Source organism: Pseudonaja textilis, chromosome 1, assembly GCF_049901715.1.
Source record: "Pseudonaja textilis isolate UNSWEBS1 chromosome 1, rPseTex1.2, whole genome shotgun sequence".
Classification (NCBI taxonomy): domain Eukaryota; kingdom Metazoa; phylum Chordata; class Lepidosauria; order Squamata; family Elapidae; genus Pseudonaja; species Pseudonaja textilis.
Genome location: NC_141990.1, coordinates 167,019,039 through 167,042,365, shown reverse-complemented (window position 1 = coordinate 167,042,365; position 23,327 = coordinate 167,019,039). Strand labels below are relative to the sequence as shown.

The window sequence follows — 23,327 nt, the reverse complement described above, 5'->3', positions numbered from 1 at the left end:
CATCTGCCATCTTTGCTGCCATCTGGTAGTCAGTTGCAGTTCTGCAGTTTGATTATGGTAGCCTCAAGGATAATTGACTGCTCTTCCAAATCTGGTCTTGTCGTCTTTTCTTTGTCCTACTGCACAGCTCCCCAAATCATATTCTTTCTAAGCCTTCTACACATGCATGCATACATGCATGCATACATGCACGTGCACACACACACACACACGTATCTATACACAACACACATACAAATATATATGCATACACAGACACAGACACACACACACACACACAATGGAAAAATATTCCCAAAAGCAATTGGAGTTTTTTCGGGTGGGGGAATGGTGATCCCCTTTGATGTAGAGATCCTGGTTCTTAGTTTCGATTCCCAGATTACTTTGAACCTGTCCTCAGAGTCCCTTTCCAGCTGCTGCTTTCCATATTCTTTTTCCCAGTAAATTTCAGGAATGATGAGCCAATTCATATACATTCTTTCAATAGAACAGTTTAAAACAAAACAAAAAGTGTTTTTACAGCAACTAAACCCACTAAAGCTGCTTTGACTATTGTGAGGCAGAGAACTCTTAAGAAATGGCAGCTGTAAAATATATTATAAAATGTTTTATTCATTCCCCTCACAATGGGCAATAGACACTAAATACAGCTTTTCATTTGTTTTCCCCAAATCTGCCATTATAGAGTTTCTTTAACAGTAATGATCCTTCTGCTTAATATCAAACCTATATACTTACATGCACAAAGCCCTTAGAATTTTAAACCAAAATGTTCCTGATGAATTACTGATGATGGGATCTTATGCTTTTAGAGATTGACAGTAAAGCTGAAGTTTGGGGACCAGATGAAATTTAAGAAATAAAACACAAGGATGCAGGAGCAACTTTGTATACCTAGTAAAGTGATCCTTTTCCCAGGATAGCATCAGGACTGGTCAGCTGTTCAGAAGATAAATAATAATAGTTAAACAGCTATTAACTACCTGGGAATCCTGTAGGGAATTGGAAACTAATGATAAGGCAAGCAAAACCATCCAGTACCTAAAATGCTTTTCCAATGCATAGATCAATTCATTTATCTTGATCTCCTCTTTTCCTTAGGGAACACCCTGAAAAGTGCAGGTATCCAGGGGAGGCAAATACAAATCAGTAATAAAGTTGTTTTCTCTGAAAAATGTAAAATTAAAAGCAGCGATTCTGATGGAGGATATGGATTATCTTTCTGACATAATATTCAAGGATAAGTCTGCTTGACTTTGTAATGTACAGTAGATGGAATCAATGTGATCGTGCTCATCATCTCATACAACTAACTATTTTGGATCTGCAGCAGAATTCCATCCAAGGAGAAACAAGTTAATACTTTACAAGGATTTTACAGCCACGGATGCAGCAACCCATATCAACCATTAGCATCAGTCAATGGTATTTGTGATGTATTTTTGAATGTTCAGTTGACTTGAGTTTCATGTTTAATGAATAAAGATTATTATTATTATTATTATTATTATTATTATTATTATTATTATTATTTATTGGCATTTATTAGTTCATTCTGAGCCTTAGCTTTCCTGACTGTCCTTCCAGATTCAGGCTATTTGCTTGAACATAGCAGACTGGTCCAAAGTTGACTCCAAAGCACTCTAAAGTTCCTACGTGAAATGTACATAGCCTCTCTACCACCTTGTTTCCCAGATTTATTTTACTAAATAAAAGCATTTCCCATAACTCTGCTTTGTCAGCAGTAACATTTTTAATCTTCCTCTAAATATAACTTAATTCTTTCTGCTTGGGTATATGAGTTTCTTCTCCTTGACCAAGCAAGATATAATGAACTTGCCTCTTCAATGGATTCTTTATTTTTCCTAATTCTCTTACAACATCTTTCTTGCCATCTGAAATTGCAGCCTTTTATTTCTGGCAAGGTTGCTGTGACTTTAAACAGCTTTGTAAAAGGCAGGAATAGAAAAGGACAAGACTTCTCTAGCTTGGCAGTGCAGCAACAGAAGAGACGTCACCTTGTGAATTCTCACTGATGTACAGCTGATAAAGGCGCAGAAGCCTGCGGTGTTGTTTGCTGCAACCTGAAAATGAACCTCTGCTTGCTTCTCTTGTGAAGATGATGAATTATTGTTTGGAAAGAGGCAGGAAAAAATAGCTAGACAATCCAATACCCAAGAGAAGCCTCAGAGGACAAGTTAGATCTATGAAGAATTTTATGAGCATTAATATGCTATCCTTGAACAGCTGGTGTTACAGCCTTATTCTGAGCCAGACTGCAGCTCCCTGTAGCCAGGATTCTGTTGGCAGTGGGTCTCCAAGGTCTTTGACTAAGGAGTCAAAGGAGTCCTCACTTTGCAATCTGGCATTCTTTGAATTGAAAATGCCAGAAAGCATTGCCTTCTGCATGCAATGTCTTCTAACACTAGTAATGTTTCCCTCCCAGTATGTTTGGCTTCAAAAAGCCTAGCTGCACATCAAACAAATATCTTCACTGGATATACAAATGAAATTGGCTGGTGCTTTAATAATTAAAAGGGATATACAAATAAGCAAAAGAGTGACCTTGATAATATTCCTATGTTGGATTTACAAAAGACATTTGTTAAAGCTTTGAAGAGTTTTGTGAGATGAGGAAAATAAAAAATGAAAAGAAATCAAGTTCTAGGATATTATTTGAAGGGATTAAAGCAGAAGTGGTATTAGGCAGGTTCTGACCAGTTCTGGAGAACCGGTAATGGAAATTTTGAGCAAATTCAGAGAACTGGCAAATACCCCCTCTGACTGGAGATTTTACAGTATTATTCCCCTGCCATGCCCACCAAGCCACGCCCAAAGGGAAGGGATTTAACATTAGCTGATTTGATCAGGGTTAAAATAGATGCACTGTTATCTCTGGTAACACTTTATGGACTTTTGTGATCAGGGCTGAATGGCAAAATTTTAAAGATTTGTTTATAAATAAGAGATGAAGTACAGAAAGAAGATCATTTGTATTTTAAGAGAAGGTGATAAGCTACTAAAATTATTTATACTTGTGATTGGGGGGACAGATTCAGGGTTCTCTTTATCTTTTTATTAGAACAGTTTTCTAAGACTTGATATGTGTACTTTAGTGAAAAACAGAACAGGCATAATCCTGCCTCATGGATACTGCATATGGCAACAGAGGGCATCTTTACACTAGTCCTTTCCTTCCTCCTTCAGTCCATAGATAGGCAAAAAACAAAACAAAACACCCCATGCTGGGCTTACTTGATCTGAGCCTATTTCTGCTGCCATCTAGTGATCATCTGGATTTTTGTATCGCAGAGCTGATAGTCCATCACCAGTGAAGAGAGCAAAGGATTCTGTAAATCTTTACATAGTTCGCTGGTTTAATTTGACTAAAAATACCTCTTGGCTAAAAATACCTGTTTCCACTTGGCTAGAAATACACCAGTAATTAAGATATGGCACAAAAAGACTTAATCCTCCATTTATTTTCATATTCTTCTCAGAGTTGCTTTTCCAGCCTGATCCCAAAGCAGTTGCTTGGGCCTGTTGCAATGGTGCCATTCCTGGGTTCCCACATTGAATGACTGCAAATTGACCTTTGACCTTTGAAATTAAGCCCTTGAAAGGCTTAATCTTTTTTGGAACAACTGCTCTCCTTCAATGGCCTTTCTTGCCTTTCTTGCCTGGATCTACAGTCATTTATAGGCTTGTTTGCTCTGCTGTTATCACATGTTGAAGCATAGGCAAAATTCTGAACAGGGTATATACATACTCCGTGATTAATAACTTTTGATGATAATTCTATATAACTGTAACCAAAATGGATTTTAAAAACAAAAAACAATACAAAGACCAATGACACATTCTATAGCTTCTGTTATCCAAATAGTAGTTTTTAATATGAGCAGGATTATTGTTTTTACTTCTAAGTGTGCTTTCTTTTGGCTTTAATTTTGACTGAGAGTAATTGTACAATAAACTCATTATTTAGCTTGCCATCTTAGAAGCCAGGAATGTTTCCTGATTCATGTTCCTTATATTTGTTGGTGATGATAAATTTAGCTAGGTTTAATGTTGAGTTTCAAAGCTTAGATTGTGATGTATCCTTGAACATAATTAAAGAAGATAATAAACAGGTTTGTGCCACACCTACCCAATATCTAGGTAACCACTGCTTGAGATATGATGAGACCATGGCACCATATTGCTGGAAGGTCCATCCAATCTCTGCTTACTGCAAAAATCCCAGTTAACACATCCCAGACAAATGGATGTTTAACTTCCACAGGAACATTCAATGAATCTTCCTTGGTAATTGGTTCTATTATCCAACAGCTGTTATTCTTAGGGTGTTTTTTTTCCAATGTTCAGTCTGAATTTGCCTTCCTGAGATTTAAATTTATTACTTAGTGTGTTGCATTCTGGGATAATAGAAGAAAATTCTGGTGTGTTGTCTTTCAAGCATTTGAAGAGTGCTACATCATCCTCTCTGAATCTTCTCAAGTGCTGGATATAATAGATTCTTAGACTGATACTGTAGGAATTACCTTACATTCCTATGAACACAAAGAGGTTAAAGTTCTCTGAAAGCACTTTGAAATCTCTTTTTAAAAAAATCTATTTGCCCCCTCATTCAAATTGCAGTGAATGTCATGGTAGAACACATTGGCCCCCCTGCTGTGTTTCACAGCCTTTTCTAATTGTGTTTATGAAATTAAGACCAGTTAGAGCCATGCAATATGTGATTCTAGTAGGATATAAATATATTCTAAAATATGTATGCTTGCAAAGGTGAAAGACTGCAAGCTGAAATATTATTCAATGTAGAGAATGAGGTGATTACAGATGACATTTTCATGCATTTTATGGCTTATTAAACATAGTCAAGGGATGGAAGAGAAGGGAAGGGAAGGGAAGGGAAGGGAAGGGAAGGGAAGGGAAGGGAAGGGAAGGGAAGGAAGGAAGGAAGGAAGGAAGGAAGGAAGGAAGGAAGGAAGGAAGGAAGGAAGGAAGGAAGGAAGGAGGGAGAGATGAGGGAAAATGTATTTGTTGAATTTCATGCTGGAAGAAAATGAAATATCTCTGTAATAATTTGGGTTAGGAATCTATTTTTATGGCAGTGTTTATAACAGAATTGCTGGCAGAAAAATAAATATAAAATAAAATACTTCACAGACCTTCTGGCCTTAGTTCTCTGTCCCTGGACTTCGAAATGAGGAGAGCTGCCTCCTACAATGTCTGAGGGGTGGGGGGAATGTGAAACATAGTGAGAAACAGAACTAAATATATATAAAAAGGACATGTTGTTGTTCTAAGAATTGCTGCAACAAAGCCAGCATAAATTGTGAATGTTGTTCGCAGAACATATTTATTGCCTTTTCTTTTCTTTCTGGGTTTATTCTCAATGTGCTTGCTTGCCTGTGCCTCCTCATACCTTCCACAATCTTTTGAAAGTGAGTGTTGCATAAACATTAGACATATCTTTAACTTTCTGCCTCTTTCACTATCACTTATAAGCCAGCCTTCTTTCTTCTCCTTCTTGTGGTGTATGACCAAATGTGGCCAAGGAGTGGAGTTGGCTAATAAACTCCACTCATTGCCTCAGCCACTCACAGGAGAAATAAATTCCCGTCAGTGGCTGAAGCTTTGGATAGTGCCGGCTTTAAAAGCCAGTGTCTGCCGTGACCATGAGGCTTTTTGAACTAATCTTAAATAAAGACTGCTTACCCGTTCCTGCCGTGTCCTGCCTTTCATTCATGCATGGATCCATCTAACACTGGGGATGAAGGTGAGATCTTGAACTGCAGAGAGAACAAGGAACACCTTGTGGGTTTCAGACACCATTTCTACCAACCGGAGAAACGATTGCAACCACCAACCGCCGTGGCCCAACACACAACCAGCCTGGCTCATCGTCCAATGGCAATCCCTTACGATCCAGCAAAGGAGAAATTGTCATCCTACATGGGCTGTTTCAACCTGCTCCTGGAAGTCAATGGACTCCAAGCAGCCTCCGATGCGCAGAAGAAAGCACTATTCCTAACATACTGTGACATTGAGATCTATGAAATGGCTGATTCCTTGGTCACAGATGACCTACAGACTGTGTCCTGGGATGAACTCCAGTGCACCCTCCGGAGTCACTACAGCCCTTCTCCCTCCTACCTGGCCAGCCACTACAAGTTCTATACGCAGAGCCAGAGACAGGGAGAGATGATCAACTCATTCGCGGCAGACCTGCGGAGAATCGCAAAGAGCTGCAGATTCCCAGACACCAAGGGGATGATCTGGGACACCAAGGGGATGATCTGGGGACCAAGGATTCTGCACTGCAAAAGAAACTCCTGGTCCATGAGGAGGTTTCATTCAAAGAGGCCGTCGATGAGGCAAGAGCTGCCGAATCGTTTGACAACTCAGCAGCATGGATCCGAGGAACCGGAAAGGTCCATGTGACCATGACTGATTGCCACCCACACCCAAGAGAATCCACCTCCAATACCAGTGACAACGATGACGGAGATGTGCATAAAATGAAATCTGGTAAGTCAGATGGGAAACTGGAAAACTGAGAGTGCGGCTGCTGCGGTGGAAACCAACACCATTCGACATGCTGGTTCAGAGAAATGTGAGCATAGAGGCCACATCACGGAAGTTTGCCGTGCAACACAACCGACCAGCAAACAAGGCAGATGAGCAGCGTTGCCCACGAGACAACATGGCCAAGGGGAAGAGCAGAAGATGGGATTTTTCCCTGGTGGGAAATTCAAAAAGAGGGAAGATGCCAGGGAAGAAGCCCATTTCACGTTTGTGGGCTACGCGCAGACCAGGGTGAGATGCAGCGATGCATTCGAGGCCAACAAAACAATGGCCACAGTCACCATTGAGGGCAAGCCCTGCTGCATGGAAGTGGACTAGGGGTCCTACATATCCATGATCTCATGGGACACCCTTAAAAAACTCCAACCCAGGCAGCAGCGCGACCAGTTGGAACTGCAGACCATCACATTGAGGGACTACCAAGGCTGCCGTATACCTGTTCTGGGGAAGAAGACAGCCCACATGGAATATGGCGCATTCTGGGGTGACCTGCCAGTCATGATAGTAGACCGAAATCTGCCCAGTCTGCTTGGAAGAGAATGGTTCCAACCTCTCCAAATAAATGTCACCGGCATCCACGCAATGGAGACCACCCCCCCAGCCCGACAGCAGATATCGCAGAATTGGAAAGAGAATTTAGTGACATCTTCAACTGGGCAAGTATAAGGGGACCCCCATATCATTCAACCTAGACCCCAACATTGCTCCGGTCTGCCTCAAACTGTGGCAAGTCCTGTTCGCTCTCCGACCAAAAGTTGAAGAGCAACTAGATAAATTAATAGCCCAAGGGTGCTAGAACCGGTGGACCATGCCAAATGGGAAACCCCAATTGTGATTCCAGTTAAACCAGACAGGTCTATAAGAATCTGTGCTGACTATAAAACAACCCTGAACAGGGTCCTCCAGCAAAGCGCCTACCCGGTGCCTGTAGTCCAGCACCTCCTTCACTCCCTGTGCCATCTTCTCCAAATTAGACTTGGCCCAGGCCTATCAGCAACTGCCCGTCGATGAGGCAACTGCTGAGGTGCAAACCATCATCACACACTGGGGACGTTCAAGTGTAAGAGACTCCAATTCAGAGTAAGCATAGCACTGGGCTTGTTCCAGAGTATCACGGAATGGCTACTGCACAATATCCCAGGGGTCATACCCTACTTCAATGATGTCATCATCTCAGCCAGTAGCAGGGACCAACTAATGGAGCAGTTAAGTGCAGTGCTGGGAAGATTCCAGGAAGCAGGGTTGAAACTGAAGAAGAATAAATGCCATATAGCAGTCCTACAAGTGGAATTTCTGGGGTTCCTAATTGATGCCACAGGCATCTGACCTACAAACGGGAAGTTAAGGCAATAAGGGAAGCCCCCACACCGCAAAACAAAACAGAACTGCAAGTATTCTTAGGATTGCTTAATTTTTACAATGTTTTTCTGCCCCAGAAAGCAACCATCGTGGAACCGCTCCACGGGCTGCTCAATAAGATGATTACCTAGATATGGGGACAACGCGAGGCCAATGCATTTGCAAAAATAAAAAACATTTTAACATAGAACAGCATCCTCATTCAATACAATGAGACATTTCCCCTAACACTAACTTGTGATGCCTCCCCCTATGGCATCGGAGTGATCCTCAGCGACAAATTACCCAATGGGACAGAAGCCCCCATCGCATATTTCTCAAAGACATTGTCAAAAACACAAAGAAATTACAGTCAGATTGAGAAGGAAGTGCTTGCCGCAGTCGCAGGGGTCAAGCGCTTCCACGAATACCTCTATGGCAGGTGATTCGACCTCATCACCAACCACAAACCCCTACTGGGCATCCTTGCTGGCGACAAACCTACACCGAACATCCTGTTACCCAGGATGTTACGATGGACAGTGTTCCTGGCAGCATACAGCTACCGCATAATCCATAAGCCAGGAAAAGACATCGCTCATGCCAACGCTCTCAGATGATGCCCCCTTCCAGACCCAGCCAAAGACTCAGTGCTGTCCACCACAACACTACTTGTAGAGAACATAATGCCCGGATGGATGATGTCATCGGAAATCGTGAGACTCACAGCCCGCGACAAAATCATGGTGCAGATTTCAAACTGGGTGTGCAGGGGATGGCCAGAGACAACCCAAGGAGAGGAGTATCAGCCATACAAAAATAGACAAGCTGAACTGTGAGTATTAAAAGGCTGTATACTGTGGGGGGACAGAGTAGTTATCCCCCCTCCGTTAAGGAATAAAATACTGGAGATGCTATACAAGGGCCACCCTGGAATGGTCCACATGAAAGCCCTAGCTAGAAGCTACATGTGGTGGCCAGGGCTAGACAAGGAAATAGAAACCTGGGTCGCCACATGCCCCCCCTGCCGATAAACCAGACCAGCACCCCCAGCAGCGAGACCCAGGAAGTGGGAGACACCTGCAGCCCTGTGGGCCAGAATACATGTCATTTTTGCAGGCTCCTGCCAGGGACAGACCTTCCTAATAGTTGTCAGCGCATACTCCAAGTGGCTGGAGGTGATCCTAATTAAATCCACCACATTGGAGGCAACCATAAGGGCATTCCGATGACTATTGGCCACCCATGGGTTACCGGATGTCCTTGTCTCGGATAACGTGCCACAGTTTACTTCACAGCCATTCGAAGCATTCCTGGCCAGACTGGGGGTCAGACACACACACTGTCAACACCTGCTCACCCAGCCACGAACAGACAGGCGGAGATCATGGTCCGGTCTACCAAAGAGACACTCCAGTGAATGGGCCAAGGGGACTGGCAGGAAAGGATCGACAAAATGCTCCTAGTCCAGCACATCACATCCCATATAACAACACACCACAGCCCAGTGGAACTGTTAATGGGATGGAGGCTGAAGACTATGCTCGACCGAATCTATCCCAACTACAGCACAGAGACACCCCCAGATTCTATGGGAAAGTGCAGAGTTTGCCATAGGGGACCCAGTCTACGTGCATAGCTGAACTGGGGGATCAATGTGGGTGCCTGCCAAAGTAACTGAGATCACAGGACCCAGGTCCTACCAGGTGGAGACAGAAGTGAGCGAGATGTGGGAGCGGCACATCGATCAACTACGAGGCCGGGTCTCGAACTCAGGCAACCAGCCTGGCACCCGACATGCAGCAACAGAACAACTCAGGACACAGACACCAACCCCCATCCCACAACGACAGAGACACTTATCTTTTGAAGAGGAAGTCCCACGGTGTCCTTCTGAGGCCTCAGGCTCGATGGTCCCTGCCGCGCCACAAGTGGGCTTCAAGACTGTTCCGCAGGCAGGGACCGGAGCAGCAGTGGACCCATCCGCTCGGGCCAACACCCCAGGAACAAGTGAGGTGCACAGGTCTAGTCGTACCCACTGAAGCCCCGCCTACCTATGTGATTATGTACAGTAGGTGAATGCTGATTGGAGGAACATTTACTAGGAGGGGAGGGGTGTGGTGTATGACCAAATATGGCCAAGGAGTGGAGTCGGCTAATAGACTCCACTCATTGGCTCAGCCACTGGCAGGAGAAATAAAGTCCCATCAGTGGCTGAAGCTTTGGACAGCAACCATGCGGCTTTTTGAACTAACCTTAAATAAAGACTGCTTACCCGTTCCTGCCATGTCCTGCCTTTCATTCACGCGCGGACCCATCTAACACTTCTCCTTCTTCTCTCTCTCTCTCTCTCTCTCCCCTCACTATCTATGTATATGCATATGTATACATATACATATATGTATATATATCCTTATTGCCATCCATTTCACCTCCACTTGAGTTCACTGGGGAAAAAATCCATTAGAATGGGGTATGTTTACCAAGAGTTTAACATTTTTGTGTAAAGTAGAATGATTTGCACCAATGCACACAAACACCTTTGAGTCACATTGTTATTTCAGAAGCGATTTGTTTTTTGCCTCTTTTCTAGGGCTGAGAGAGAGTGACTGGCCCAAGATCAGCCAGCTGGCTTTGTGCCTAAAGTGGGACTTGAGCTCACAGTCTTTCAGTTTCTAGCCTGATGCTGCCTTACCCACAACACCACTGGCTCTATTTAAAGTAGAATAGATTATTAAATTTTAGCTCAGTTTTTGCAAACTTCTGAGCAATGCATCCGATTCCTTTCTCTGAGAAACACCCTGTTACCTGCCTCAGTGTGAAATGTCTCTTAACTGGAATCTGCCAAGATTTCTGGCTTGAGGGCAAGATAACTAGTAAAAGAAGTTGGGCAGAAATATAGCCTTTATGTTTGGGTACTACCTAATAAGTGGTAAAGATTGCTGCTGGTTTGGGCAAGAACATAAGAAGCTTGAGATCTTTAAAGTTGACCACTGCTAAATGGGTGTGAGAATGGAAGAAGGTGGAAATGTCAAGAGCTATTTCAATATTAATCATTTATATTTCCTTTCTCTAAATATTAAAAACAAGTAGACTTATCTTTCTTTACTGATTAAGATGGGAACTGATTTATAGTATCCCTTTTTTCATACAGTATAAAAATAACAATTGTCTAGCCAGTATGGTAGAACACTTGAGTGTCAAGAAGAGCTTTGGTTTTAAATGCTAACTTACCCATGAAATTTACACGATGACATTGGGCCAGTTATTTTGCATATTTGCATATTATCTGTCATAAATGCGAAGTTTCCTTCAGTTTGGCTTCTGGTGATTCTGTGAACACATCTAGGCCATTTTACTTGGCAATTGGCATGGAAATGATTTGCTATTACTTTCTCTCAAAAAGTTTTCCAATTTCCGTCTAGCATAGAATTCTCTAGTAGTCTCCCATGCAAGAACTAACCAGGCCCAATCTTACTTAGCTTGAGTACAGACAGGATTAACCATGTGCTGCCACCTGCTGGGGCAATATATCGTATGTGGTTGTTAATGAATTGCACCTAATTAATGTTTATTATATGCTCAGCACCAGCATTAAGAGAAGTGTTGAGTAGAAGTTCAAAAGGTCCTCTTTTAGGCCAATTAGAAATAACTTGAAGGAGGATGCAGAGAGGTGGTTTATCAGATATGCAGACAATGGAAATCGGAAGGGACAGCTAACATTATAAGAGGCAGATACCAAAGGATCTCTTTGGGTGGGAACACTAAACTAAAACAAACAAGATAAAATTGAACAAAGCAAAGAAGATTTTGCCAATGATTGCCCTTTCTCCTTCCCCCCCCAAAAGTAAAAAATACTCAAATATAAGATGAGGGTTGGATGCAGCCCATTTAGGTGCCTTAATGGTTTATAAGTTGAAGTGCAGTCAGTGGGCAATGTATCTAAACAAACAAACAAACCAGAAACCAAAGCCACCAATATGTTAGGCTGCACAAATGGAAATATAGTATTCAGATCATCAGAGATAATTGTTTTGCTTCATTCTATGACAGAGTGCAAGATGAAATACTGTCTCAAGTTCCTAGCACCATATTTAAAGGACCAAATATTTCTGCTGGATCAATTGTTAAGGAAGCCTGACATTTTGTGTCCATAGCTTGTGCATTATAAACAGGAAATAAGGACAACCTCTTCCTTCACTCTTGCTTGCTAGCAAAAATTTTGAAGGTGTGCTGCTAGAGGGAACAGGTAGCCATGAAGGCCAGCAGCCTTCTCCTCCAATAATTTATCTACAGTACTTACTTTTTAAAACTGTGTATATTGGTGGCCATCATACTTGAAGACAACAAATTGCATTGTTAAAGATGAAGTACTTTTTTTGTAGCGGTCTTGAATTTCCATGCACATTTAATGATTAACAGAGAATTATAATACTCTGGGACTGAAAAAAATGATTTCAAGTAGTTATATGCAGTGTGTGGTTTTATACAATTTGTTCACCTTCACCACCATTACCTATGTTATTTCTAATCCAATGCTAGATTTTTTTTTAAGGATAGAGGGATCTAATAATTTTGGCTTCCTTTTACTGCACCATTTGCACCTCTATGATGAACTTGCTGACATGCAATGACTAGAACTCTATATGATATTTCAAGGATGGTTCCAGCATACACATTACTAAAGTGACAGTTTATTCAATCTCTTTCAGGTTTTTTTTCTAGTGTGGAACTAATCCTTTTTGTATACCTGTTGCATAGTGACTTCTTATTTTCATGGTATTATCCTTCATGATATCAAGATTTCTTTTTTGTCAGATAAAGTCATCCCAGAACCACAAATAGTATATATGATATTTGGATGTTTTATCCCATATATCCATTCTTGTAGTTGTCTCAATTGAATTGCATTTTTCATTATAAAATGTATTAAGACAGACCTATTTTGGAGCTCTTCATAATCCCATATATCTGAAGAGTTTGGTGTTACTGAGAAATTTACGGTTACTTTTTAGCTCACTGTTCTGTACTAATCTCATGTAATATATAAACCATGTTTAAAACATTGGTCCCAATACAGATCCTTAGGAACCCTCACTTTGTATATCTCTCCAACATAATTTCTCATTTCTTCCTATTCTTCATTGCCAAGATATGAGAGCACCCATTCTCTTGTGTCATAGCTGCTAAGATTTCCGGGTACCTTTGTTGACAGTCTTTGCCATAAACATTTTGAAGTCTAAGTATAATTTATCAGTAATTTCCAATCTGTGGTCCGAAGTAATTAATGGTCTGTATGGGTTCTATAGATGTTGGTTTTTACTGGCACCATAATAAAACAAATTGTCTAAAATCATATAAAGGTAGTAAATCAATTAAGATTTTGGTGGTTTTACTTGAGGCCTCATGAGAACCCAAGAATTTTTAAAGTGTTGGCGATACCACAAAATTTCAGCCATTAAAATGATGAATAAATATAAAAGAGTTTTTTTAATGGGTTCGTTAGAAACAATATTGGGAGGGATGTCTGTGTCATGGTGCCCACAGATGCCATGTTACTGATACTTAGTATATGTGATAATTCTCAAAAGCTTTTACATATGATGTAGTGGTCTATATAAAGAAAAGCATTGGGAAAAATGTGCTGTATTTATTAAGTCAATGATATATGTTTGTGGACACATTAAAAATATCTATGAAATTGATAAGAGATTTAAACCTACAGAAGTCATGTGTGCTTTTCTTTAGCAAATTGTTCTTTAATAAATTTCACAATAGCTTCTCTTAACACTTTCACTGTCACTGATGGTGTTTTCCATCAAATCCTGGCAGGGTCAGCTTGAGACATTTCCCATCTTCAAGCAACAAACTATGTATTACTCCTCCCATTTCATATGTAAGTCCAGTGGATTTTAGATAATTTATCCTTCAGTACTTGGTTGTTGCCTTCTGGGGTCCTCCACCCAATCAGACAAGATTATTCTATCTGGCTATAACACTAGACCTAAAATGTAGGATTGCTTTGCCTGAACTATACATGATTGAGGGAACACATGGTAAACGTCTCCAAAGATTTGGATGACTTCTTGTAGACTATGGAACATGCTTATTCTTGACTGTGCCAGAGAAAGGGACAGCTAATAGCAGCTGCAAATAGAAAGAAAGCAGAGTTTAGTAAACACCAAGATATGCCTTTTTAGTTTAAACAGTGTGAACATGACACAGCTTGCCTTAGAGGTGGCAAATTCAACCCTAATGGATCTTTTGAAGCAGCAGTTAGATTATCATCTGTCAAGACTGCTGAAGTAGCATTATTTCTTGCACTCAGGCTAGACCAGAAACAAAATTTGTTACACTCCAAAAGTGATTAGACTCTGACTTGAACTTCAGAGGAAAGTTGTTTGGTTATATTAATTAATTATACCTTCCCAATTGCTGGATTCTCCTTTCTTTTGCATTGCATTTTTAAAAATGTCTGTTCAAATAATGTCAGATCTGGGCACAGACTGTCAGAAAATCCCATGGCATAAAATTAATTGGAAAAAAAAAACATACAAGGCAACAGTAGCCAGGCATTATTCTGTTGAATGTACTCATGAAATCGCCAGGAGTCAACCTCAACTCAAAGCAGACTTTACCTTAATCTGCCCTGCATCAAAGTAAGAGTGTTTGCTGTCATGCTTAAATATGTATTGTTTAAAAAAAATCTGGGCATTGCAAATTCATAAATATATTCCAGAAGCTGTGCTGCAAGAAGTTCGTGTGTAAATAACTCTTCCACATTCATGTACACATACTTAAGGCACATATTCAAAAGATAAGGGGTATACCTTTGGTCTATCAAGCCAAAAACAGAAAACTGTACCTTTAAAACAGTGAAATAAATATCAGGCAAAAAGTCTATTATAAAGTATTATTGTTAGAATAGAATAAAGGGAGCATAGGGGGATGTTTGTTTATTAGTGCACTGATCTAATTTCCTAGGTCTTTTGCCCATTCTTGGATTTCATTTTTAAGGAAAGACTTTCTGTCCCCAGTGCATTCCTCTCTTCCAAGGAATGTAATGAAGAAAATCTTATTCACTCATCCAAAGTCTGCAAAAGGAGACAGGAAAACAAAGAAAGGAAGATAAAATAAAGGCCCGATGACAAAGCTCTGAGACAGCCAGCAGTAGCTGCTATGCTGCTGCAGCATAATAAGTAAGGGAAGTACGAGGAAAACACCCTCCATTAGATCCCTTATCGCAGAAAGGTCGGGGCAGATGGCACGGGACTGCTTCTTCCTTAGAATTCAATTTGCTGAGCTTCTTTCAGCTACATTTCAAATCCTAAGGCTATTTTTCACCGAGGCTCTGGGCCTCGTGTTTGGAGCGTAATTAATAGCTGCCAAAATCCCCAGCTCCTCTCTGAGGCCCTCTCTTGCCCGCCCAGGCATTCCATTCACTGGTGTGGTATAAAACATCCGTTTACCATCATCCTACTGAGGGCTGTTTTTTCCGCCTAATGTAGCCACCCAGTAGGACTCCAAGCAAACATGAAAGCAGCCGAAGGATCCCTTTAATGAAGTTAACCTGCTGGAACCAAGAGGGTGGCTGAGAAGAAGTGTACTTTGAAAGACTCGGCTGAATCAGAGTGAACTTTAAAAGAGGAAAAGAAAGGAAAATGGGGAAAAGAAAGGGGATCCATTGCCTCTATATTGTTGAGGTATTGAGAGAAATAATATTGACACCCTTAGATTTGGCCTCATTAAATTCACATGCTTGGGTTCAAAGCTTTTTCTCTCCCCCCGCCACTTTTCCTTTCTTTTTTTCTTCCTTTCTTTCCAGCTCACTAGTGTTTAATTCCATTGTTCTAATACAGATTCAACATTTTTATGTTTCTCTAGCTAACAATATCGTGTTCACTTCTTTCTCTCCCTCCCTACCCATAGTACTTCTACAGACTGCCTCACAACACGTTTACCTTTGTTCCTTATTTGCACTGTTTCTGTCTTTGATAGTTTCTGGTTTGCCATCCTCCTCCTTTCTCTGCTCTGCCTGCCTTTTTCTAGTTTTCTTCTGGTTTCACTCTTTTCTGGTCACAGCTGCCCCCTGATGGCTTCCAGATGTATAGCAGTTTCAAAGCAATGGGAGGTGAGGGAGCACTAAAAGCTTTGCCCACCAAGGAATTATAATAGTGCTAATTAATTTGAATGGAGGCAGAGAAGCACTGCAATCCCGATAATCTTAAAAAACAAATGTAATTTTCTTTCACTGCATAACATATGCTAAGGAAGGAAAGGAGGAGAAAGACTATCCAAGAGGAGATAGTTCGGCCACTAAGAATGAGAAAAGGTAGCTTCAACTCTTCCTTCCACTTTTGAAGCTCTTTCGGATGTCTTTTGGCAAATTGAAATCTATCTACTAGACTCTCTTGAAAATTGTGAGGCTACAAAAGCTGCTTTGGGTTCATTGGAGGAAATCCAAGAGAATAATCGAACAAGTTTGAGGCGAGGTAGCTGTTTGGTTAAAGAGATGCCTGGTCTGATGGCTGCTTCAGTAAGCCAAGCCATTCCTTGGGGGCTCTTTTTCATACATGAGAAGAAAAAAACACATTGGTCAGCCTAAGGATTAGAACTAAATAATATATGTAAAATACTCTTGAACAGTTTAAGTGCCATGGATGCTTAACCATAATTATTAATTATGTCACAACAAAGTTGGTCTCAAATACTGACTTTAGAATCCATGATATATGTACTATAAAACAAATTTTGATGATCAGCTCCCTCCTACTGACAAAAAATGGATAATACATGTACCTGAAAATACAATAAAGGCAATACAATGTTTTAAACTCTCTAAACCCATTAAAATGCAAAGCAAACAAAACAGATGAATCAGCCCTATCACTTCCCATGTTATTTTTTTCTCTGCAGATCTTATAGGAGTGAAGACCAGGGAGGCAGAAAATGAAAAGTAACTTTAATTTGAGCTACCCTGTGGTCTCTTTGAAGCCAAAAGGTTCTCTTCTCCACTTTTATTCTCTTTCCAGAGTCAAGATTGCTGGTGGCAATTACAAGTCCAGGATTTGAACATCAAGAATACATGATGCTCACAACCAGTCTTCCTATCTTCTAGTGCCTACCCAAAGCTGGTCTGGCATCTAACTGAAGGACAGAATCTTTGGTGGAACATGCCTAGGCATACTGTGTGTAGTTATCTTTTCAGTAGTATTGGGGCCTGAGCTTGAACTCTTTGTAATCAGTCCTGTCTAGAAGCCCTTCATATCCTTCAACCAAGGAGGAATCATAGCCCAGGCCAATGACAGAACGCAATGTTGTCTTCCCCCAAAATTTATCTTTTACAACTGCCCTGTAAGGTTAAAGCAGACCAAGCCCCTAGTCTAAGTGACACTCATCATTTTAGGATTCTCTGCCAGAAGTTTCTTGGTTACTGAGGAAAAACACTGCAAAAATGTGTTTCCCAGAACACAAATCTTCAGACAAGTAAACTATGAAGTAATTATGAAAGAATTTCAACTACTGCTCTGCAACAAATGTGAGCTCTACAAGAAGATTCACTCCTCTTGTGACACTTTTTTTGTGCCTGGTCTATGTAAAGAGCTACAAGGGACTTTCTTTTGGGCAGGAGATAACAGTTTTCATCTGATCTTTAGTTGTGATAACAACCTAATAGGTTGTTTCAGGTTCACCATAATCTAGTTGTTTCATTGTCACCATGTCAGAACTAATTTTTTTCATTAATTCCAATCCAGCATTCTAACTAAAATAGTACTCCAACTCCAAACTATATCTATTAATAGATAAGTAATAGTACAGTTTCCCATGTGCTATTTATAAATACCCAGCTGAAACTTTCTTAATTAAAAGATTGTGCCACCTGGATGTCTGTTTTTTAAATAGTCCAGATATTAATTTAAAAATATTCTACCAGAAGGACAGCAAAGTGAAGACATGCTTCTAACCAAGTGTCATCAAGTGTCACCAAGGAAACTCCGGGACTAAGGTCAACAAAAATGGATACATATACACCTATATTTTGTATTACTCATTAAAGGAATTTAGCCACAAGAGTTGTCAAGACATTTCACATACTTATAATTTACTATCTGCCATCATGAATAAAGTTTTGTCTTACTATATAAGTAAGTTGCCCTGTCAAGCTATTCTGATACATTAACCCATTAGGAAATTGCACATTGACCTTTGTCTAACTCTCTGTAGATTACACTCCCAGAAGGACTAGAATGAAGACAAATGCACACACACAAATTGTGGATTAATATGAAATATTTTCCTTCAAAGTCAATATTTTCCCCAACTTGCCCATATTCCATTTCAATTCAGTTTTTTTATTATATTCTTTAGCCAGCAAACCAAACTGCCAGTCTAATAAGGCATCCCAGTTGTAAATTGATTGATCCCACATCCGTGTACTCTCTCTCCCTCTCTTTCTTTTATGTGCATGACTTCCTCCTTGCATGCAATCCTTGGCATGATCACTGAGTGAGAAAGAAGAAAAAAAATGAGATTCCATCATCACTGCCAGAAATGTATTTCAACAGTACCTTTTCTTACAATGGAAAGTTGGTTTTTTAGGAGTGGGAGAAATTAATGCACTTCCATGCTGGGTTGTTGTGCCAGTTCACAATTAGTTCCAGACCTGTCCACTTTCATATCATCAGTTGATTTCAAGTGGCTGGGTTGATTTATTATTGGCTGTCTACACTAGATTTGAAATTGCAGTCAAGCTGATCTTTTTGCTTGAAATATTTCAGCTCTGCAGAACTGGTAGGTGGTCCATTTTCCCCCACTGCCAGAAACTCTTGCCTCATCTTGACTCTTTTCTTTTTTTCTCTCCATAGCATTGTTTTCATTGCTTTAGAGTGGGCAGAAGTGAAGGTGACACTGAGTCAACTTTACATAATCTGAGAAAGTCTGAAAATATGGAATATGGAATTCTATCCAAGGTATGTCATACAGTAAAATCAAAGTAAAATCAGTAAATTTTTCTGGAAGAATTTCACTGTGTTTACTTGACATACTTTACAGGCAATCTAAGGTGCCACATTGAACTGCATAATGAAATGTATGCATGTGTGTACCTTCAATTCAGTGTTGACTGCCTGGCCCTAGACTCATCCCCATCTCTCTTTTTTTTTTTTCAGAAAGTTTGCTTTTGTCTTCTCCTAGGGTAGACAGAGAGAGTAACTGGCCCAAAGCTGGCTTCGTGCCTACGGCAAGACTAAAACTTACAGTCTCCTGTCTAGTCTGGTACTTTAACCATTACTCCAAACTGGCTTTTCTACAATGAAATGTGGAGAAGCAAGCATATTACTGAAAGGTTTTGTTAAACGTAGTGAGTTCTTCCAGCATACTTCTTTCTTACTTATCTTATAAATTCCATTGTTTGCTCTATTTTTCCATTAAACCATTTATCTTTCTTAGGTTTTCTCTATCCTCTAGCTCTTGTTTGGACATATAGCCAACACAATGAGTCCCAGTCATTGATTTGTTTCTCAGAAATATATATCCCACTTTAACTATTTGATAATGCAAATCAAATCAATCAATCCATCAACTTATTGGTAACCTTTCCCAACTTGTTACTTGCAAATACAGAATTGTTGGCCTGCAAAAACCTCTTGCTCCAATTATTTCAAGAAAGGTAGTCCATCAATCTGGAGGACCCAGGTTGTTTCAGCCCTTCTATTTAGTGCAGCCCCACTGCTACATGAAGAGGATAGAGACATAAAGTTTGCCTTGTGACAGAAACCAATTTAATCTGGCAACATGGCAATCTGCATAACTAGAACCATTGACTCAACCTCTTCTCTCTTCTGCCCCAGTGCAGAATGGCTCATTCTAACAGAGTAATTACGTGACTGTTTGAAAAGGTGACTTTCACATATATATGACAAGACTGAGAAGCAGGATATAAGTATCATCCACTGTTGTGGCTTGTTCCACGATGACAGAATGGTGACAAGTTATTAATTCTTAAGACAAATTCTTAATATTCTAGAAAGAACAAAGATGTGAGATGTGAAAGAAGAAATCCATTTCACCCAGACAGAAACTGAGAATGGAGCAAGACGGGTTCCCAATTTGAAGATACCCTTTTGTGAGAGAAAATTCTTTCCCATAAAAACTTCAGCCAGCATTTTATCTATGACATTCTTCCAGCTAAAATTTATTCCAGATGCTGGAGTAAACAAACTATTAAAGAGCAATTAAATTACAGATTGTCCTATTTTCTGAGAGGTTTTATGGAGGATTTTCATACACTGAGATGGAAAGGTTGGGGGAGGGAGACTATTAGTGATGGTGTGTTAAGGCTTTAATTCCAGTGAAAATTACATGCCCACTTTAAATGAGGAATCTGCTGAAGTCAGTGTAAATGTGGAATCAAGATCCAGGTCAAACTCAGTAGCTCCTACCAATCATCTCTGTAGTTGCACTGCATCCAATACAACCCTAGGCACTTAGATTCTCACAAAGCAGAAAACTGATAGAAGAATGTAGTTGTACATAGCCAACGTATCTAAAGTACATAAACTTTCCAAGTCTAGGCCGGACTGGGAAAAGCGATAACTCTATGGTAGAGTTGTGCATGCAGAACAACTATAGTTAAACTGAGAAAGATACATTCTAAAACTCTGCTAACAGTGAGAGTTGCAAAACATGAGCTGAATAGGACAGGCTTATTTGATTTAACATAGCTTTAATACAACAGGGAGTTGGACTAGAAGACATCTGAAGTCTTCTAGCATTCTATTCTGATTAATTTATTTAGCTTCCAGGGCTCCTATTATGCCTTATAGCTACAACTGCTGTCTTCCTCTCTTCCTCTCACTTTTCTTCCTTTATATAGTAGATGATGGGGGCAATTCTGGAGGCCCAGGCAGGGTGTGTTTTGAAAGTTTCTCCCCTCAAAATAGCATCTTAAGCCTACAGGAAATTTCATGTGCATATTTTGACAGTACGTGTGCTTTTTGTGTCACTGTTTTGGGAAATTCTGGGAATGACAAAATGAGAGCGGAAAGATTCACTTGGCACTATGTGTTGCCCATTTCTTCTTTGTGATGTGGACGTCATTCATTGTATAACATCCTAAACACAAACTTTACACTAGTAAATCTCCTATTGCATTTGACAGATATTTACCTTATCATCCTACTGAATATGTTTAGGATTATGCCAGTTTTAATTATGATGTTCCCCCACTCTCCTTCTTAATGGATGTGTTTCACCACGCTCAGAAAGTACATTTTTGTTATTACAGATAGGAATTTGGAGGCATTCATATATAACATGCAAAAACTATGTTATATTTTCCTAGAGCTATTTATAAGTGTATAAACAAACACATAAGCCATGCATGGCTAGCTTGAACAGAATCTAACCATAAGTTAGCCATTAAAATGTCACACTTTCATGCTGAAAATTCACTGAATTATACTCCCATTTTCATTAGCAAACTATTCATTAATAAACTATTAATGACAGGTGAGATAGAAAAAAAATGAAATGTCTCTATGGCTTAGAAAAAAAATCAAGGTAAAATTTACAATTATTTAACAAAAATCTGGTTAAGGAAGCATGTACATGGATGATAATAAACTTTCCTAAGTGTTTTCTTTATATGATGGATCACAGCAATATATAGATTTTATTAGTAAGAATCAACTACCACAATTTGCAGTTTTTATTCATCAATCCAAAGAAATACCACTGACTTCAAAATGCCTTGGTTTCATTTGTGTCTTTTATCATGCAGGGGAAATGGATTATTAAATCTCATCTCTTCAGATGTGCTGAACATGATTTATACAACATCTAAGGAACCCAAAGAGTTAAACTTTACATTACCAGCTCTTCCTGGTGTCCTGATTCCTTGCCTTTTGTCCTCAATAATAATGTGTGAATTTTCCAAAAACAACATGCTTGTTAATTAGTTAATGTCTAAATCACACACACATCCAGCCTGTTAAATTATTCTTGGTTCAGAACAAAACTGAACATTAGATGATATAAAAAACTCCTCTTAGACATCTGTGACAGAGTTCGCAATGTTTCAAGTGAGCAGGTGCAATTTGTCATAAAGACAAAAATATATCATTATCAGATGGTTTTAACAGAACTTTTTATAAGCTGTACTAAAAATGGGCCAGATTGGTTGAGAAGTTCTGTGCAGTGCAAAATTAAGCTCCCAAAGAAAAACAGTGAGTCATCCTGGGAAAATAATTATCATTTATTTTCTAGGTTTAAAATGTTGAATAATCCCAGTAATCCTTACAGATCATCCAATATCCCCACCCCCACAAAAAGAGAAATTGCCTAAAGCAGGTAGTACAGTAGCTAGAAATTCTACAAATTTCATTTGAAGAAAGAGGTTTAACTGTGGAGCATTTTTCAACAAAACAATGAAAAGTGGTTGAGTAGTATTTGTCAAAAGAGAGGTGAAAGGGAAGGGAAGCGGGTGGAACATTGTCAGGGTTGGTAAAAGTTGGAGAGAAAAAGTAAAAGATATGACACAATTGTCCAGTGATCTTGATTTTTTTTTTCTACAATCACAAAGTGTTTTGACTAGTTTAGCTTAGTGATGGATTGCCTACTAAAATGAATGAATATGAGATATACAATATGTAAATATAGTAAATGTTCAATAAATGTAAAACAAAAGGGACAATATTCTCCATTACAAAGCTGGTAGGACTGGAGATTGCACCTTGTGTGCACAGATTGCACCTGGTGTGCAATCAGGTATCAGAACTTTTCAAACTTCAAGGAACAAAAACTGCACAAGGGGGAAGGGGAAATTCAACTGATTACAGGTCTGGCTCCCATGTTACTACCAGTTTAGTTTTAGGAAAAACTTCTGCAGCTCTTCAGAAAATTAATTTGAGAACAAGCAATCCTTACGTTTGGCCTAAACGTTAATATAACCCTTTAATGATAAATCTTTCTGGGTGCTATTGTAACAAAGCAAAAATCCAATGAAATTAGCATATGGAAATGTAAAAGCATCATTGTGGAGTCTGAATAATCTTTCCCAAAACTGGTGCTTTTGCTAAACTGCGGGGTGATCTCTTTTACCCTCTGCAAAGGTTTAGATATTTACATCAAGTGCTTTTTTAAGGGACTACAACACTTTACAAATGCCTTAGGGATTCTGAGAATAGAAATAGAAATAGACTAGACTAGACTAGACTAGAAGCTGGAAGGGATCTTGGAGGTCTTCTAGTCTAGTCCCCTGCTCAATCAGGAGAACCTATATCCGTGATGGCGACCCTATGGCGCACATGCCAGAGGTGGCATGCCCCAGTTCAGCTTTGCCATGTACACATGCGTGCGCACCTCCCACCAACTAGCTGGTCTTTGGGTCTCTGCCG

General features: G+C 39.9%; 1 long non-coding RNA gene across 2 annotated transcripts in view; it reads right to left on the bottom strand.

Moving 5' to 3' along the window:
* LOC148127910 (uncharacterized) overlaps positions 1–23,327 on the bottom strand; it is a 151,722-nt gene that overhangs the window by 121,968 nt on the left and 6,427 nt on the right. The window contains exon 2 of one of the 2 annotated variants that reach the window (XR_015739866.1): positions 5,725–5,798. The exons of the other annotated variant lie outside the window; for it this stretch is intronic. This is a non-coding gene — a long non-coding RNA (uncharacterized LOC148127910). The remainder of the gene's footprint in view (positions 1–5,724; positions 5,799–23,327) is intronic. 2 annotated transcript variants of the gene reach the window in all.